Source organism: Rhinoderma darwinii, chromosome 1 (assembly GCF_050947455.1).
Source record: "Rhinoderma darwinii isolate aRhiDar2 chromosome 1, aRhiDar2.hap1, whole genome shotgun sequence".
NCBI lineage: Eukaryota > Metazoa > Chordata > Amphibia > Anura > Rhinodermatidae > Rhinoderma > Rhinoderma darwinii.
Window position 1 is genome coordinate 247,457,919 of NC_134687.1, and position 13,742 is coordinate 247,471,660.

Consider the following 13,742-nt stretch of genomic DNA (forward strand, 5'->3'; position numbering starts at 1 on the left):
TAATAAAAAGTCAACCGCACCACGGATTCCCAGACAGTCTCCCACACTGGTACTAGCGAGGCCTTAAGCTGTGTAACTTCTGCGTTCTGACGAGGGCAGGCACATTCAGCTTAGAATGGCCATTGACGTTAAATGCTTTAATCTATAGTCCTATTTAATCTATTGTGAAACAAAATCTAAACGACATAATAAAAAGTCAACCACACCACGGATTCCCAGACAGTCTCCCACACTGGTACTAGCGAGGCCTTAAGCTGTGTAACTTCTGCGATCTGACGAGAGCAGGCACATGCAGCTTAGAATGGCCATTGACATTAAATTCTTTAATCCATAGTCCTTTTTAATCGATTGTGAAACAAAATCTAAACGACATAATAAAAAGTCAACCGCACCACGGATTCCCAGACAGTCTCCCACACTAGTACTACCGAGGCCTTAAGCTGTGTAACTTCTGCGATCTGACGAGAGCAGGCACATTCAGTTTAGAATGGCCATTGACATTAAATGCTTTAATCCATAGTCCTTTTTAATCGATTGTGAAACAAAATCTAAACGACATAATAAAAAGTCAACCGCACCACGGATTCCCAGACAGTCTCCCACACTGGTACTAGCGAGGCCTTAAGCTGTGTAACTTCTGTGATCTGACGAGAGCAGGCACATTCAGCTTAGAATGGCCATTGACATTAAATGATTTAATCCATAGTCCTTTTTAATCGATTGTGAAACAAAATCTAAACGACATAATAAAAATTCAACCGCACCACGGATTCCCAGACAGTCTCCCACACTGGTACTAGCGAGGCGTTAAGCTGTGTAACTTCAGCGATCTAACGAGAGCAGGCACATTCAGCTTAGAATGGCCATTGACATTAAATGCTTTAATCCATAGTCCTTTTTAATCGATTGTGAAACAAAATCTAAACGACATAATAAAAAGTCAACCGCATCACGGATTCCCAGACAGTCTCCCACACTGGTACTAGCAAGGCCATAAGCTGTGTAACTTCTGCGATCTGACGATAGCAGGCACATTCAGCTTAGAATGGCCATTGACATTAAAAGCCTTAATCCATAGTCCTATTTAATCTATTGTGAAACAAAATCTAAACAACATAATAAAAAGTCAACCGCACCACGGATTCCCAGACAGTCTCCCACACTGGTACTAGCGAGGCCTTAAGCTGTGTAACTTCTGCGATCTGACGAGAGCAGGGACATTCAGCTTAGAATGGCCATTGACATTAAATGCTATATTCCATAGTCCTTTTTAATCGATTGTGAAACAAAATCTAAACGACATAATAAAAATTCAACCGCACCACGGATTCCCGGACAGTCTCCCACACTGGTACTAGCGAGGCCTTAAGCTGTGTAACTTCTGCGTTCTGACGAGAGCAGGCACATTCAGCTTAGAATGGCCATTGACGTTAAATGCTTTAATCCATAGTCCTTTTTAATCGATTGTGAAACAAAATCTAAACGACATAATAAAAAGTCAACCGCACCACGGATTCCCAGACAGTCTCCCACACTTGTACTAGCGAGGCCTTAAGCTGTGTAACTTCTGTGATCTGACAAGAGCAGGCACATTCAGCTTAGAATGGCCATTGACATTAAATGTTTTAATCCATAGTCCTTTTTAATCGATTGTGAAACAAAAGCTAAACGACATAATAAAAAGTCAACCTCACCACGGATTCCCAGACAGTCTCCCACACTTGTACTAGCGAGGCCTTAAGCTGTGTAACTTCTGCGATCTGACGAGAGCAGGGACATTCAGCTTAGAATGGGCATTGACATTAAATGCTTTAATCCATAGTCCTTTTTAATCGATTGTGAAACAAAATCTAAACGACATAATAAAAATTCAACCACACCACGGATTCCCAGACAGTCTCCCACAATGGTACTAGTGAGGCCTTAAGCTGTGTAACTTCTGCGTTCTGACGAGAGCAGGCACATTCAGCTTAGAATGGCCATTGACGTTAAATGCTTTAATCCATAGTCCTATTTAATCTATTGTGAAACAAAATCTAAACGACATAATAAAAAGTCAACCGCACCACGGATTCCCAGACAGTCTCCCACACTGGTACTAGCGAGGCCTTAAGCTGTGTAACTTCTGCGATCTGACGAGAGCAGGCACATTCAGCTTAGAATGGCCATTGACATTAAAAGCCTTAATCCATAGTCCTATTTAATCTATTGTGAAACAAAATCTAAACAACATAATAAAAAGTCAACCGCACCACGGATTCCCAGACAGTCTCCCACACTGGTACTAGCGAGGCCTTAAGCTGTGTAACTTCTGCGATCTGACGAGAGCAGGCACATTCTGCTTAGAATGGCCATTGACATTAAAAGCCTTAATCCATAGTCCCATTTAATCTATTGTGAAACAAAATCTAAACAACATAATAAAGAGTCAATCGCACCACGGATTCCCAGACAGTCTCCCACACTGGTACTAGCGAGGCCTTAAGCTGTGTAACTTCTGCGATCTGACGAGAGCAGGCACATTCAGTTTAGAATGGCCATTGACATTAAAAGCCTTAATCCATAGTCCTATTTAATCTATTGTGAAACAAAATCTAAACAACATAATAAAAAGTCAACCGCACCACGGATTCCCAGACAGTCTCCCACACTGGTACTACCGAGGCCTTAAGCTGTGTAACTTCTGCGATCTGACGAGAGCAGGCACATGCAGCTTAGAATGGCATTGACATTAAATGCTTTAATCCATAGTCCTTTTTAATCGATTGTGAAACAAAATCTAAACGACATAATAAAAAGTCAACCGCACCACGGATTCCCAGACAGTCTCCCACACTAGTACTACCGAGGCCTTAAGCTGTGTAACTTCTGCGATCTGACGAGAGCAGGCACATTCAGCTTAGAATTGCCATTGACATTAAATGCTTTAATCCATAGTCCTTTTTAATCGATTGTGAAACAAAATCTAAACGACATAATAAAAAGTCAACCGCACCACGGATTCCCAGACAGTCTCCCACACTTGTACTAGCGAGGCCTTAAGCTGTGTAACTTCTGTGATCTGACGAGAGCAGGCACATTCAGCTTAGAATGGCCATTGACATTAAATGTTTTAATCCATAGTCCTTTTTAATCGATTGTGAAACAAAATCTAAACGACATAATAAAAAGTCAACCGCACCACGGATTCCCAGACAGTCTCCCACACTGGTACTAGCGAGGCCTTAAGCTGTGTAACTTCTGCGATCTGACGAGAGCAGGCACATTCAGCTTAGAATGGCCATTGACATTAAAAGCCTTAATCCATAGTCCTATTTAATCTATTGTGAAACAAAATCTAAACAACATAATAAAAAGTCAACCGCACCACGGATTCCCAGACAGTCTCCCACACTGGTACTAGCGAGGCCTTAAGCTGTGTAACTTCTGCGATTTGACGAGAGCAGGGACATTCAGCTTAGAATGGCCATTGACATTAAATGATTTAATCCATAGTCCTTTTTAATCGATTGTGAAACAAAATCTAAACGACATAATAAAAATTCAACCGCACCACGGATTCCCAGACAGTCTCCCACACTGGTACTAGCGAGGCGTTAAGCTGTGTAACTTCAGCGATCTAACGAGAGCAGGCACATTCAGCTTAGAATGGCCATTGACATTAAATGCTTTAATCCATAGTCCTTTTTAATCGATTGTGAAACAAAATCTAAACATAATAAAAAGTCAACCGCACCACGGATTTCCAGACAGTCTCCCACACTGGTACTAGCAAGGCCATAAGCTGTGTAACTTCTGCGATCTGACGATAGCAGGCACATTCAGCTTAGAATGGCCATTGACATTAAAAGCCTTAATCCATAGTCCTATTTAATCTATTGTGAAACAAAATCTAAACAACATAATAAAAAGTCAACCGCATCACGGATTCCCAGACAGTCTCCCACACTGGTACTAGCGAGGCCTTAAAGGGGTATTCCGGAACTAAAAAATTACATTTATTTAAATAAAACAATGAAAAAGATATAACTTTCCAATGTACTTACGTTTCATCAGATGGATGTAGCGTCGTATATCCTCCTCCGTCGCCGTCCCCTTAGCAATGCAAAATCTGCACTTCCTGTGCAGACCCGTCCATTTGGTCTTCTGCCTTGCTTCCGGTTTCCGGCTTTCACACTGTACGGTTACGTCAAAAATGACGTAACCGTACCACGTGCTTCTTTATTGAATTAGAGCATGCGTGGTGAACACACTCCACCGCGCATGCTCTGTGAAATTATGTGGCTGCGTCTTCAGCGGCCGTGTATATTACACTGCGCATGCGCAAGGTTGAAGGTGTGTAGCGGTGTGTATACGAAGTTGCAGGAATAACGGCCGTTTCGGCCGTCTTCCCGACAGGTGCAGGAGCTGTGACAGCTGCTGTCTCGTACAGCAGCTGCCGCAGCTCCTACAGCGGGGACCGATCGCTGTGTCCCCGCTGTCTAACCTCTTAAAAGCCGCGTTCTATAGAGATCGCGGGTTTTTAGGGGTTAAGTTACCATCGCCGGCCTGCTACACGATAGCGGCCGGCGATGGTTACTATGGCAACCGGACACCAAACAAAGGCGTCCGGCTATGCCATCGACGGAAGCCTAGTGGGTCCTGACAAAGTCAGGACCCACTATGCTTGCTGTCAGTGAATAGCTGACAGTTCTAATACACTGCACTACGGATGTAGTGCAGTGTATTAGAATAGCGATCAGGGCCTCCTGCCCTCAAGTCCCCTAGTGGGACAAAGTAATAAAGTAAAAAAAAAAGTTAAAAAAGATGTGTAAAAATAAGAAATTAAAAGTTAAAAAAATCCCCCTTTTTTTCCCTTATCAGTCCTTTTTTATTAATAAAAATATATAAATAAACGATACATAATTGGTATCGCCGCGTCCGTAACGGCCTGAACTACAAAATTATTTCGTTATTTATCCCGCGCGGTGAACGCCGTAAAAGAAAATAATAATATACCGTACCAAAATCACAATTGTTTGGTCACTTCACCTCCCAAAAAATGTATTAAAAATAGATCAAAAAGTTGCATTTACCGAAAAATGGTCCTGATCGAAACTACAGTTCGTTACGCAAAAAATAAGTCCTCGCACGGCTTTATTGATGGAAAAATTATAAAGTTCTGGCTCTTAGAATAAGATAACAAAAAGTGAATGATTTTTTACAAAACGTATTTTATTGTGCAAACGCCATAAGACATAAAAAAACTATAAACATCTGGTGTCACCGTAAGGCCGAGTTTACACGAGCGTGTGCGTTTTGTGCAAGCAAAAAGCGCGGCGTTTTGCGTGCGCAAAAAGCACTTAACAGCTCCGTGTGTCAGCCCTTTATGATGACACTCCGTTTGGATGTTTGTAAACAGAAAAGAACGTGGTGCTTTTCTGTTTTCATTCATCCTTTACAGTGCTGTTGCGTGAATCACGCGCGTCCCACGGAATTGCTTCCGTGCGACATGCGTGGTTTTCACACACCCATTGACTTCAATGGGTGCGTGATGCGCGAACACTGCACAAATATAGGACGTCGTGCGTTTCACGCAGCGGACATACGCTGCGTGAAAATCACGTACCTGTCTGCACGGCCCCATAGAGTAACATAGGTCCCTGCGACGCGCGTTGCAAAAACGTATAATACGCTCGTGTAAATGAGCCCTAATCGTATCGCCCCATAGAATAAAGTGAATATGTCATTTATAGCGCACGGTGAACGCTGTAACAAAAATAGAATTAAAAAACAATAGAATTGCTGTTTTTTAGTCACCGCGCCACTTAAAAATAGAATAAAAACTGATCAAAAAGCTGCATGCACCCCAAGAAAACTACAATGTATTCCTCAAGTGGTCTAGTTTCCAAAATGGGATCACCTTTTGGGGGTTTCCACTATTTTGGTACCACAAGACCTATTCAAACAGGACATGGTGCCTAATAAAAAGGCGGCCTCAAAATCCACTAGATGCTCCTTTGCTTCTGAGGCCGGTGCTTCAGTCCATTACCGCCCGAGGGCCACATGTGGGATATTTCTACTGCAGAATCTGGACAATAAGTATTGAGTTGCGTTTCTCTGGTAAAACATTTTGTGCATAAACTTTCTAAATGCTGTTGTGAATACTTTGAGGGGTCTAGTTTCTAAAATGTCGTGTTTCATAGGGGTGTCTAATATATGGGCCCCTCAAAGCCACTTCAGAACTGAACTGGAAGCCCAAAAAAAATAATTAGGCAATACTTCGCTTCTATACGAACTAGTTAGCGATTCACAGTGTGATGAAGTAAGGGGAAGCAGCGCTTATACGAGCGGTGCACCCCCTTCAAACAGCCGATGACTTTTCAGTTCACAGGTAGCAGAGTTACATGATGGGGAATTTGTTTTCCTGTTGTGTAACTCTGCTACCTGTCAATGGAAAAATCAGCTGCCAGAGTGAAAAATGTTTCCACACAGAGGAGTACCGCAAAGAAACACCTGGGAATCAGACATGATGGACTAACATTTTTCCCTGTGGTGGATGACTTTTCAGTTGACAGGTAGCAGAGTTACATGAAGGGGAATTATTTTTCATCGATGGCTAGTTAGGAGCGCTGCTTCCCTTTAGTTTTTTCTTGCTCACTGTGAATCGCCGACACAGGATGCAGCGGCGATCCACAGGTATTGCTCCTTTTATCCCAATTCACATGTTAGAATTCAATTTTTTTTATTTTATATATATATATATATATATATATATAAAATACAGTATTTAAAACTAAGACTGTATAAACAGTTAATATACATTTAGAAAACTTATAATTATAAAGACCAAACTTTACGTATCATCATATAGGGTCAGTGTTGTTTAAAAACGCAGATATCCAGTGATTTCAGCTTGTGCTAGCAGTAATAGAATGAGAGCACCAAAATGAAGACTGAGATTGCAGAAGTTAGTAGAGCTGGGTGTAGTAGGCGGAGCAAGTGCACTGCTGCATGCACATTGCATGCTGGGACTAGAGCAGTGCATGCAGGGAGGAGAAACACAGGAAGAGAAGAGGAATGAACTTACTGAGCAAAACAAACCTCTCCAGGTAAACAATAGGGAGTAATGTTACTAAAACCATTTATTATCAAGAAAAAGCTAGACAGAGTGCACTAATATATTAATAGAGGAACATTGCATTGATTTAAAAAAAAAAAATAAAGTATTGGAAAACCCCTTTAAGCTGTGTAACTTCTGCGATCTGACGAGAGCAGGGACATTCAGCTTAGAATGGCCATTGACATTAAATGCTTTAATGCATAGTCCTTTTTAATCGATTGTGAAACAAAATCTAAACGACATAATAAAAATTCAACCGCACCACGGATTCCCAGACAGTCTCCCACACTGGTACTAGCAAGGCCTTAAGCTGTGTAACTTCTACGTTCTGACGAGAGCAGGCACATTCAGCTTAGAATGGCCATTGACGTTCAATGCTTTAATCTATAGTCCTATTTAATCTATTGTGAAACAAAATCTAAACGACATAATAAAAAGTCAACCGCACCACGGTTTCCCAGACAGTCTCCCACACTGGTACTAGCGAGGCCTTAAGCTGAGTAACTTCTGCGATCTGACGAGAGCAGGCACATGCAGCTTAGAATGGCCATTGACATTAAATGCTTTAATCCATAGTCCTTTTTAATTGATTGTGAAACAAAATCTAAACAACATAATAAGAAGTGAACCGCACCACGGATTCCCAGACAGTCTCCCACACTAGTACTACCGAGGCCTTAAGCTGGGTAACTTCTGCGATCTGACGAGAGCAGGCACATTCAGCTTAGAATGGCCATTGACATTAAATGCTTTAATCCATAGTCCTTTTTAATCGATTGTGAAACAAAATCTAAACGACATAATAAAAAGTCAACCGCACCACGGATTCCCAGACAGTCTCCCACACTGGTACTAGCGATGCCTTAAGCTGTGTAACTTCTGCGATCTGACGAGAGCAGGGACATTCAGCTTAGAATGGCCATTGACATTAAATGCTTTAATCCATAGTCCTTTTTAATCGATTGTGAAACAAAATCTAAACGACATAATAAAAAGTCAACCGCACCACGGATTCCCAGACAGTCTCCCACACTGGTACTAGCGAGGGATTAAGCTGTGTAACTTCTGCGATCTGACAAGAGCAGGCACATTCAGCTTAGAATGGCCATTGACATTAAATGCTTTAATCCATAGTCCTTTTTAATCGATTGTGAAACAAAATCTAAACGACATAATAAAAAGTCAACCGCACCACGGATTCCCAGACAGTCTCCCACACTTGTACTAGCGAGGCCTTAAGCTGTGTAACTTCTGCGATCTGACGAGAGCAAGGACATTCAGCTTAGAATGGCCATTGACATTAAATGCTTTAATCCATAGTCCTTTTTAATCGATTGTGAAACAAAATCGAAACGACATAATAAAAATTCAACCGCACCACGGATTCCCAGACAGTCTCCCACACTGGTACTAGCGAGGCCTTAAGCTGTGTAACTTCTGCGATCTGACGAGAGCAGGCACATTCATCTTAGAATGGCCATTGACGTTAAATGCTTTAATCCATAGTCCTATTTAATCTATTGTGAAACAAAATCTAAACGACATAATAAAAAGTCAACCGCACCCCGGATTCCCAGACAGTTTCCCACACTGGTACTAGCGAGGCGTTAAGCTGTGTAACTTCTGCGATCTAACGAGAGCAGGCACATTCAGCTTAGAATGGCCATTGACATTAAATGCTTTAATCCATAGTCCTTTTTAATCGATTGTGAAACAAAATCTAAACGACATAATAAAAAGTCAACCGCACCACGGATTCCCAGACAGTCTCCCACACTGGCACTAGCGAGGCCTTAAGCTGTGTAACTTCTGCGATCTGACGAGAGCAGGCACATTCAGCTTAGAATGGCCATTGACATTAAAAGCCTTAATCCATAGTCCTATTTAATCTATTGTGAAACAAAATCTAAACAACATAATACAAATTCAACCGCACCACGGATTCCCAGACAGTCTCCCACACTGGTACTAGCGAGGCCTTAAGCTGTGTAACTTCTGCGATCTGACGAGAGCAGGGACATTCAGCGTAGAATGGCCATTGACATTAAATGCTTTAATCCATAGTCCTTTTTAATCTATTGTGAAACAAAATCTAAACGACATAATAAAAACTCAACCGCACCACGGATTCCCAGACAGTCTCCCACACTGGTACTAGCGAGGCCTTAAGCTGTGTAACTTCTGCGATCTGACGAGAGCAGGCACATTCAGCTTAGAATGGCCATTGACATAAAATGCTTTAATCCATAGTCCTTTTTAATCGATTGTGAAACAAAATCTAAACGACATAATAAAAAGTCAACCGCACCACGGATTCCCAGACAGTCTCCCACACTGGTACTAGCGAGGCGTTAAGCTGTGTAACTTCTGCTATCTGACGAGAGCAGGCACATTCAGCTTAGAATTGCAATTGACATTAAATGCTTTAATCCATAGTCCTTTTTAATCGATTGTGAAACAAAATCTAAACGACATAATAAAAAGTCAACCGCACCACGGATTCCCAGACAGTCTCCCACACTGGTACTAGCGAGGCCTTAAGCTGTGTAACTTCTGCGATCTGACGAGAGCAGGGACATTCAGCTTATAATAGCCATTGACATTAAATTCTTTAATCCATAGTCCTTTTTAATCGATTGTGAAACAAAATCTAAACGACATAATAAAAATTCAACCGCACCACGGATTCCCAGACAGTCTCCCACACTGGTACTAGCGAGGCCTTAAGCTGTGTAACTTCTGCGATCCGACGAGAGCAGGCACATTCAGCTTAGAATGGCCATTGACCTTAAATGCTTTAATCCATAGTCCTTTTTAATCGATTGTGAAACAAAATCTAAACGACATAATAAAAAGACAACCGCACCACGGATTCCCAGACAGTCTCCCACACTGGTACTAGCGAGGCCTTTAGCTGTGTAACTTCTGCGATCTGACGAGAGCCGGGACATTCAGCTTAGAACGGCCATTGACATAAAATGCTTTAATCCATAGTCCTTTTTAATCGATTGTGAAACAAAATCTGAACGACATAATAAAAATCCAACCGCACCACGGATTCCCAGACAGTCTCCCACACTGGTACTAGAGAGGCCTTAAGCTGTGTAACTTCTGCGACCTGACGAGAGTAAGCACATTCAGCTTAGAATGGCCATTGACGTTAAATGCTTTAATCCATAGTCCTATTTAATCTATTGTGAAACAAAATCTAAACGACATAATAAAAAGTCAACCGCACCACGGATTCCCAGACAGTCTCCCACACTGGTACTAGCGAGGCCTTAAGCTGTGTAACTTCTGCGATCTGACGAGAGCAGGCACATTCAGCTTAGAATGGCCATTGACATTAAATGCTTTAATCCATAGTCCTTTTTAATCGATTGTGAAACAAAATCTAAACGACATAATAAAAAGTCAACTGCTCCACGGATTCCCAGACAGTCTCCTACACTGGTACTAGCAAGGCGTTAAGCTGTGTAACTTCTGCGATCTGACGAGAGCAGGCACATTCAGCTTAGAATGGCCATTGACATTAAATGCTTTAATCCATAGTTCTTTTTAATCGATTGTGAAACTAAATCTAAACGACATAATAAAAAGTAAACCGCACCACGGATTCCCAGACAGTCTCCCACACTGGTACTAGCGAGGCCTTAAGCTGTGTAACTTCTGCGCTTTGACGAGAGCAGGCACATTCAGCTTAGAATGGCCATTGACATTAAAAGCCTTAATCCATAGTCCTATTTAATCTATTGTGAAACAAAATCTAAACAACATAATAAAAAGTCAACCGCACCACGGATTCCCAGACAGTCTCCCACACTGGTACTAGCGAGGCTTTAAGCTGTGTAACTTCTGCGATCTGGACGAGAGCAGGGACATTCATCTTAGAATTGCCATTGACTTTAAATTCTTTAATCCATAGTCCTTTTTAATCGATTGTGAAACAAAATCTAAACGACATAATAAAAATTCAACCGCACCACGGATTCCCAGACATTCTCCCACACTGGTACTAGCGAGGACTTAAGCTGTGTAACTTCTGCGTTCTGACGAGAGCAGGCACATTCAGCTTAGAATGGCCATTGACGTTAAATGCTTTAATCCATAGTCCTTTTTAATCGATTGTGAAACAAAATCTAAACGACATAATAAAAATTCAACTGCACCACGGATTCCCAGACAGCCTCCCACACTGGTACTAGCGAGGCCTTAAGCTGTGTAACTTCTGCGATCTGACGAGAGCAGGTACATTCAGCTTAGAATGGCCATTGACTTTAAATGCTTTAATCCATAGTCCTTTTTAATCGATTGTGAAACAAAATCTAAACGACATAATAAAAAGTCAACTGCACCACGGCTTCCCAGACAGTCTCCCACACTGGTACTAGCGAGGCCTTAAGCTGTGTAACTTCTGCGATTTGACGAGAGCAGGGACATTCAGCTTAGAATGGCCATTGACATTAAATGCTTTAATCCATAGTCCTTTTTAATCGATTGTGAAACAAAATCTAAACGACATAATAAAAAGTCAACCACACCACGGATTCCCAGACAGTCTCCCACACTGGTACTAGCGAGGCCTTAAGCTGTGTAACTTCTGCGATCTGACGAGAGCAGGGACATTCAGCCTAGAATGGCCATTGACATTTAAGGCTTTAATCCATAGTCCTTTTTAATCGATTGTGAAACAAAATCTAAATGACATAATAAAAAGTCAACCGCACCACGGATTCCCAGACAGTCTCCCACACTGGTACTAGCGAGGCCTTAGGCCTCATTTACACGAGCGTGTGCGTTTTGCGCGCGCAAAAAACGCTGCGTTTTGCGCGCGTTTGTATGGCGTATGCACTGCGTATACGCAGCCTTGTTGCGTTTTAAACGCGCGCACGACTAGCGTTTGCATCACCCGTAAAAAACGCAGAGGGGATTAGTGGGACGCCCGCCTACAAATAGGCCAGCTGGCCCAACCCCTGCTTGCTGGTAGAAATCTGTTTGCAAGGTTATTTCCGCCTCTGCAGAAACCACAGTGTTTGTTTTTCCCTTCAAATTTGAATCGCTTTGACACCCAACTATTATGGCTTCGCCAGCACTGGCGCGTGTGCTTCTTCTCTGGATGATCTCACGTCGGTTTGGCCAGCGCCGACACATGCTGCAGCACCACACGCCTGGAAGAAGTCGCATTTGGGTTCATCCACTTGTGGCCCAACGTACAATAAAAGGGCATTTCCATACCCTGTTTGAGGACTTACGCCGGCATCCCGACAAATTTCGATCCTTCTGCCGCATGTCTGTGGCCACATTTGACCTTCTGCTTGAGCAAACTCGCTCTGGTCTCACCTTCCAGAATACGAACATGAGACGCTGCATTTCGCCCGAGGAACGTCTGCTTGTGACCTTGAGGTATGTATGAAGCTGCTATAACTTAGTCCATGCCGCTGTCTGCTTTACCAGCCCCCCACTAACATGTGTTCTTCCTTTCTTTTTCTTTCTCTTTATTTTCTAGATTTCTGGCCACAGGCAATAGTTATCATTCGTTGCATTTTGAATTTCTTTTGGGAGTCACCACCATTTCCTTCATTGTCACATCCACCTGTGTCGTGTTGTGGCAGAGTTTAAAGAGCACGGTCATGCCTCAGCCCACGACAGAACAGTGGCTAAGTATATCAGAGGGATTTCTTAGAGCTACTGAATTTCCAAATTGCATTGGTGCCCTTGACGGCAAACACATTCGTGTGAGAAAGCCCCCACGCAGTGGCTCGCAATACTATAACTACAAGCAGTATTTTTCGATGGTATTGTTAGCCTTGGCGGACACTAATTATTGTTTCACTATTGTTGACATTGGCTCGTATGGAAGCTCGGCAGATGCCCGCATATTCCGTACATCAAGAATGGGGAAGCGACTCGTGAATAGGCGACTGGGGTTGCCGGAACCCTCCATCCTCCCAGGCTCCAGCGGGCCCCCAATCCCGTATGTAATCGTGGCAGATGAGGGGTTTGCACTCACAAGGCAAGTCATGCGTCCCTTTGCAAGAAGGGGCTTGGATGACCGTAGGTGCATGTTCAATCTCCGCCTGGGCAGAGCTCGGCGATGTGTCGAATGTGCCTTTGGCATTATGTCGAACAGGTGGCGTGTCTTTCTGTCAACAATGCAATTGTCCATGCATAATGTCACACGTGTTATCCAAGCGGGTGTAGTTCTGCATAACTTCTGCCGCATTAATGATGCAAACTTTGATGCTGACTATATCATAACACACGCAGACACCACTGACAATGTCCCGGTGATTCCTCTCGGGCGATCTGTCTCCTCCGGCCTTCGAGTTCGTGATACTTTGGCGGCATATTTTGAGTGCCCATCTGGACCAGCACCGTGGGGGGCTGATGACCTGTGAAGGGGTGAATGTTCTTTTGACGCTTCACTACCCACCTGAGATGTGGGCATTTTTTGTTTTGTTTCTTTTGTGTGTTGGGGTTGGGGTAGGGACTCGCAAAACATGAGGACCCTTGACGCGGGTTGCGAGCTTATATCTCTCGGGGTTTGAGCAGGACTTTACACAGTTGCCGACTTACTTTGCCCATATATCCTGTTGTGCGGACTCCAGTTAGGGAAGTCCAATTGCAAGTGTACTTATTT

The 13,742-nt window shown here is 42.9% G+C and overlaps 35 pseudogenes; all 35 read right to left on the reverse strand.

The window, feature by feature from the left end:
• Positions 1 to 8: 8 nt before the first annotated feature.
• Positions 9 to 127, reverse strand: LOC142735739 (5S ribosomal RNA; annotated as a pseudogene).
• A 67-nt stretch (positions 128 to 194) lies between these two features.
• Positions 195 to 313, reverse strand: LOC142736775 (5S ribosomal RNA; annotated as a pseudogene).
• Positions 314 to 380: 67 nt separating this feature from the next.
• LOC142724390 (5S ribosomal RNA) lies at positions 381 to 499 on the reverse strand (annotated as a pseudogene).
• Positions 500 to 566: 67 nt separating this feature from the next.
• Positions 567 to 685, reverse strand: LOC142736952 (5S ribosomal RNA; annotated as a pseudogene).
• Positions 686 to 1,124: 439 nt separating this feature from the next.
• Positions 1,125 to 1,243, reverse strand: LOC142726009 (5S ribosomal RNA; annotated as a pseudogene).
• Positions 1,244 to 1,310: 67 nt separating this feature from the next.
• Positions 1,311 to 1,429, reverse strand: LOC142736862 (5S ribosomal RNA; annotated as a pseudogene).
• A 67-nt stretch (positions 1,430 to 1,496) lies between these two features.
• LOC142710038 (5S ribosomal RNA) lies at positions 1,497 to 1,615 on the reverse strand (annotated as a pseudogene).
• Positions 1,616 to 1,682: 67 nt separating this feature from the next.
• Positions 1,683 to 1,801, reverse strand: LOC142694307 (5S ribosomal RNA; annotated as a pseudogene).
• A 67-nt stretch (positions 1,802 to 1,868) lies between these two features.
• LOC142669527 (5S ribosomal RNA) lies at positions 1,869 to 1,987 on the reverse strand (annotated as a pseudogene).
• Positions 1,988 to 2,054: 67 nt separating this feature from the next.
• Positions 2,055 to 2,173, reverse strand: LOC142671727 (5S ribosomal RNA; annotated as a pseudogene).
• A 67-nt stretch (positions 2,174 to 2,240) lies between these two features.
• On the reverse strand, positions 2,241 to 2,359 carry LOC142736800 (5S ribosomal RNA; annotated as a pseudogene).
• Positions 2,360 to 2,426: 67 nt separating this feature from the next.
• Positions 2,427 to 2,545, reverse strand: LOC142736435 (5S ribosomal RNA; annotated as a pseudogene).
• A 67-nt stretch (positions 2,546 to 2,612) lies between these two features.
• LOC142672665 (5S ribosomal RNA) lies at positions 2,613 to 2,730 on the reverse strand (annotated as a pseudogene).
• A 67-nt stretch (positions 2,731 to 2,797) lies between these two features.
• On the reverse strand, positions 2,798 to 2,916 carry LOC142737469 (5S ribosomal RNA; annotated as a pseudogene).
• A 67-nt stretch (positions 2,917 to 2,983) lies between these two features.
• On the reverse strand, positions 2,984 to 3,102 carry LOC142677942 (5S ribosomal RNA; annotated as a pseudogene).
• A 67-nt stretch (positions 3,103 to 3,169) lies between these two features.
• LOC142671849 (5S ribosomal RNA) lies at positions 3,170 to 3,288 on the reverse strand (annotated as a pseudogene).
• Positions 3,289 to 3,355: 67 nt separating this feature from the next.
• On the reverse strand, positions 3,356 to 3,474 carry LOC142671550 (5S ribosomal RNA; annotated as a pseudogene).
• Positions 3,475 to 7,352: 3,878 nt separating this feature from the next.
• LOC142685550 (5S ribosomal RNA) lies at positions 7,353 to 7,471 on the reverse strand (annotated as a pseudogene).
• A 67-nt stretch (positions 7,472 to 7,538) lies between these two features.
• LOC142736335 (5S ribosomal RNA) lies at positions 7,539 to 7,657 on the reverse strand (annotated as a pseudogene).
• A 67-nt stretch (positions 7,658 to 7,724) lies between these two features.
• LOC142736799 (5S ribosomal RNA) lies at positions 7,725 to 7,843 on the reverse strand (annotated as a pseudogene).
• Positions 7,844 to 7,910: 67 nt separating this feature from the next.
• Positions 7,911 to 8,029, reverse strand: LOC142668168 (5S ribosomal RNA; annotated as a pseudogene).
• Positions 8,030 to 8,282: 253 nt separating this feature from the next.
• LOC142673891 (5S ribosomal RNA) lies at positions 8,283 to 8,401 on the reverse strand (annotated as a pseudogene).
• Positions 8,402 to 8,468: 67 nt separating this feature from the next.
• On the reverse strand, positions 8,469 to 8,587 carry LOC142679475 (5S ribosomal RNA; annotated as a pseudogene).
• Positions 8,588 to 8,654: 67 nt separating this feature from the next.
• LOC142704341 (5S ribosomal RNA) lies at positions 8,655 to 8,773 on the reverse strand (annotated as a pseudogene).
• Positions 8,774 to 8,840: 67 nt separating this feature from the next.
• Positions 8,841 to 8,959, reverse strand: LOC142737679 (5S ribosomal RNA; annotated as a pseudogene).
• A 67-nt stretch (positions 8,960 to 9,026) lies between these two features.
• On the reverse strand, positions 9,027 to 9,145 carry LOC142699072 (5S ribosomal RNA; annotated as a pseudogene).
• A 67-nt stretch (positions 9,146 to 9,212) lies between these two features.
• LOC142737077 (5S ribosomal RNA) lies at positions 9,213 to 9,331 on the reverse strand (annotated as a pseudogene).
• A 253-nt stretch (positions 9,332 to 9,584) lies between these two features.
• On the reverse strand, positions 9,585 to 9,703 carry LOC142691737 (5S ribosomal RNA; annotated as a pseudogene).
• A 67-nt stretch (positions 9,704 to 9,770) lies between these two features.
• On the reverse strand, positions 9,771 to 9,889 carry LOC142738534 (5S ribosomal RNA; annotated as a pseudogene).
• A 439-nt stretch (positions 9,890 to 10,328) lies between these two features.
• Positions 10,329 to 10,447, reverse strand: LOC142671971 (5S ribosomal RNA; annotated as a pseudogene).
• Positions 10,448 to 10,514: 67 nt separating this feature from the next.
• On the reverse strand, positions 10,515 to 10,633 carry LOC142704469 (5S ribosomal RNA; annotated as a pseudogene).
• Positions 10,634 to 10,700: 67 nt separating this feature from the next.
• LOC142702601 (5S ribosomal RNA) lies at positions 10,701 to 10,819 on the reverse strand (annotated as a pseudogene).
• Positions 10,820 to 11,259: 440 nt separating this feature from the next.
• On the reverse strand, positions 11,260 to 11,378 carry LOC142737786 (5S ribosomal RNA; annotated as a pseudogene).
• Positions 11,379 to 11,445: 67 nt separating this feature from the next.
• On the reverse strand, positions 11,446 to 11,564 carry LOC142670742 (5S ribosomal RNA; annotated as a pseudogene).
• A 67-nt stretch (positions 11,565 to 11,631) lies between these two features.
• On the reverse strand, positions 11,632 to 11,750 carry LOC142738086 (5S ribosomal RNA; annotated as a pseudogene).
• Positions 11,751 to 13,742: the final 1,992 nt, after the last annotated feature.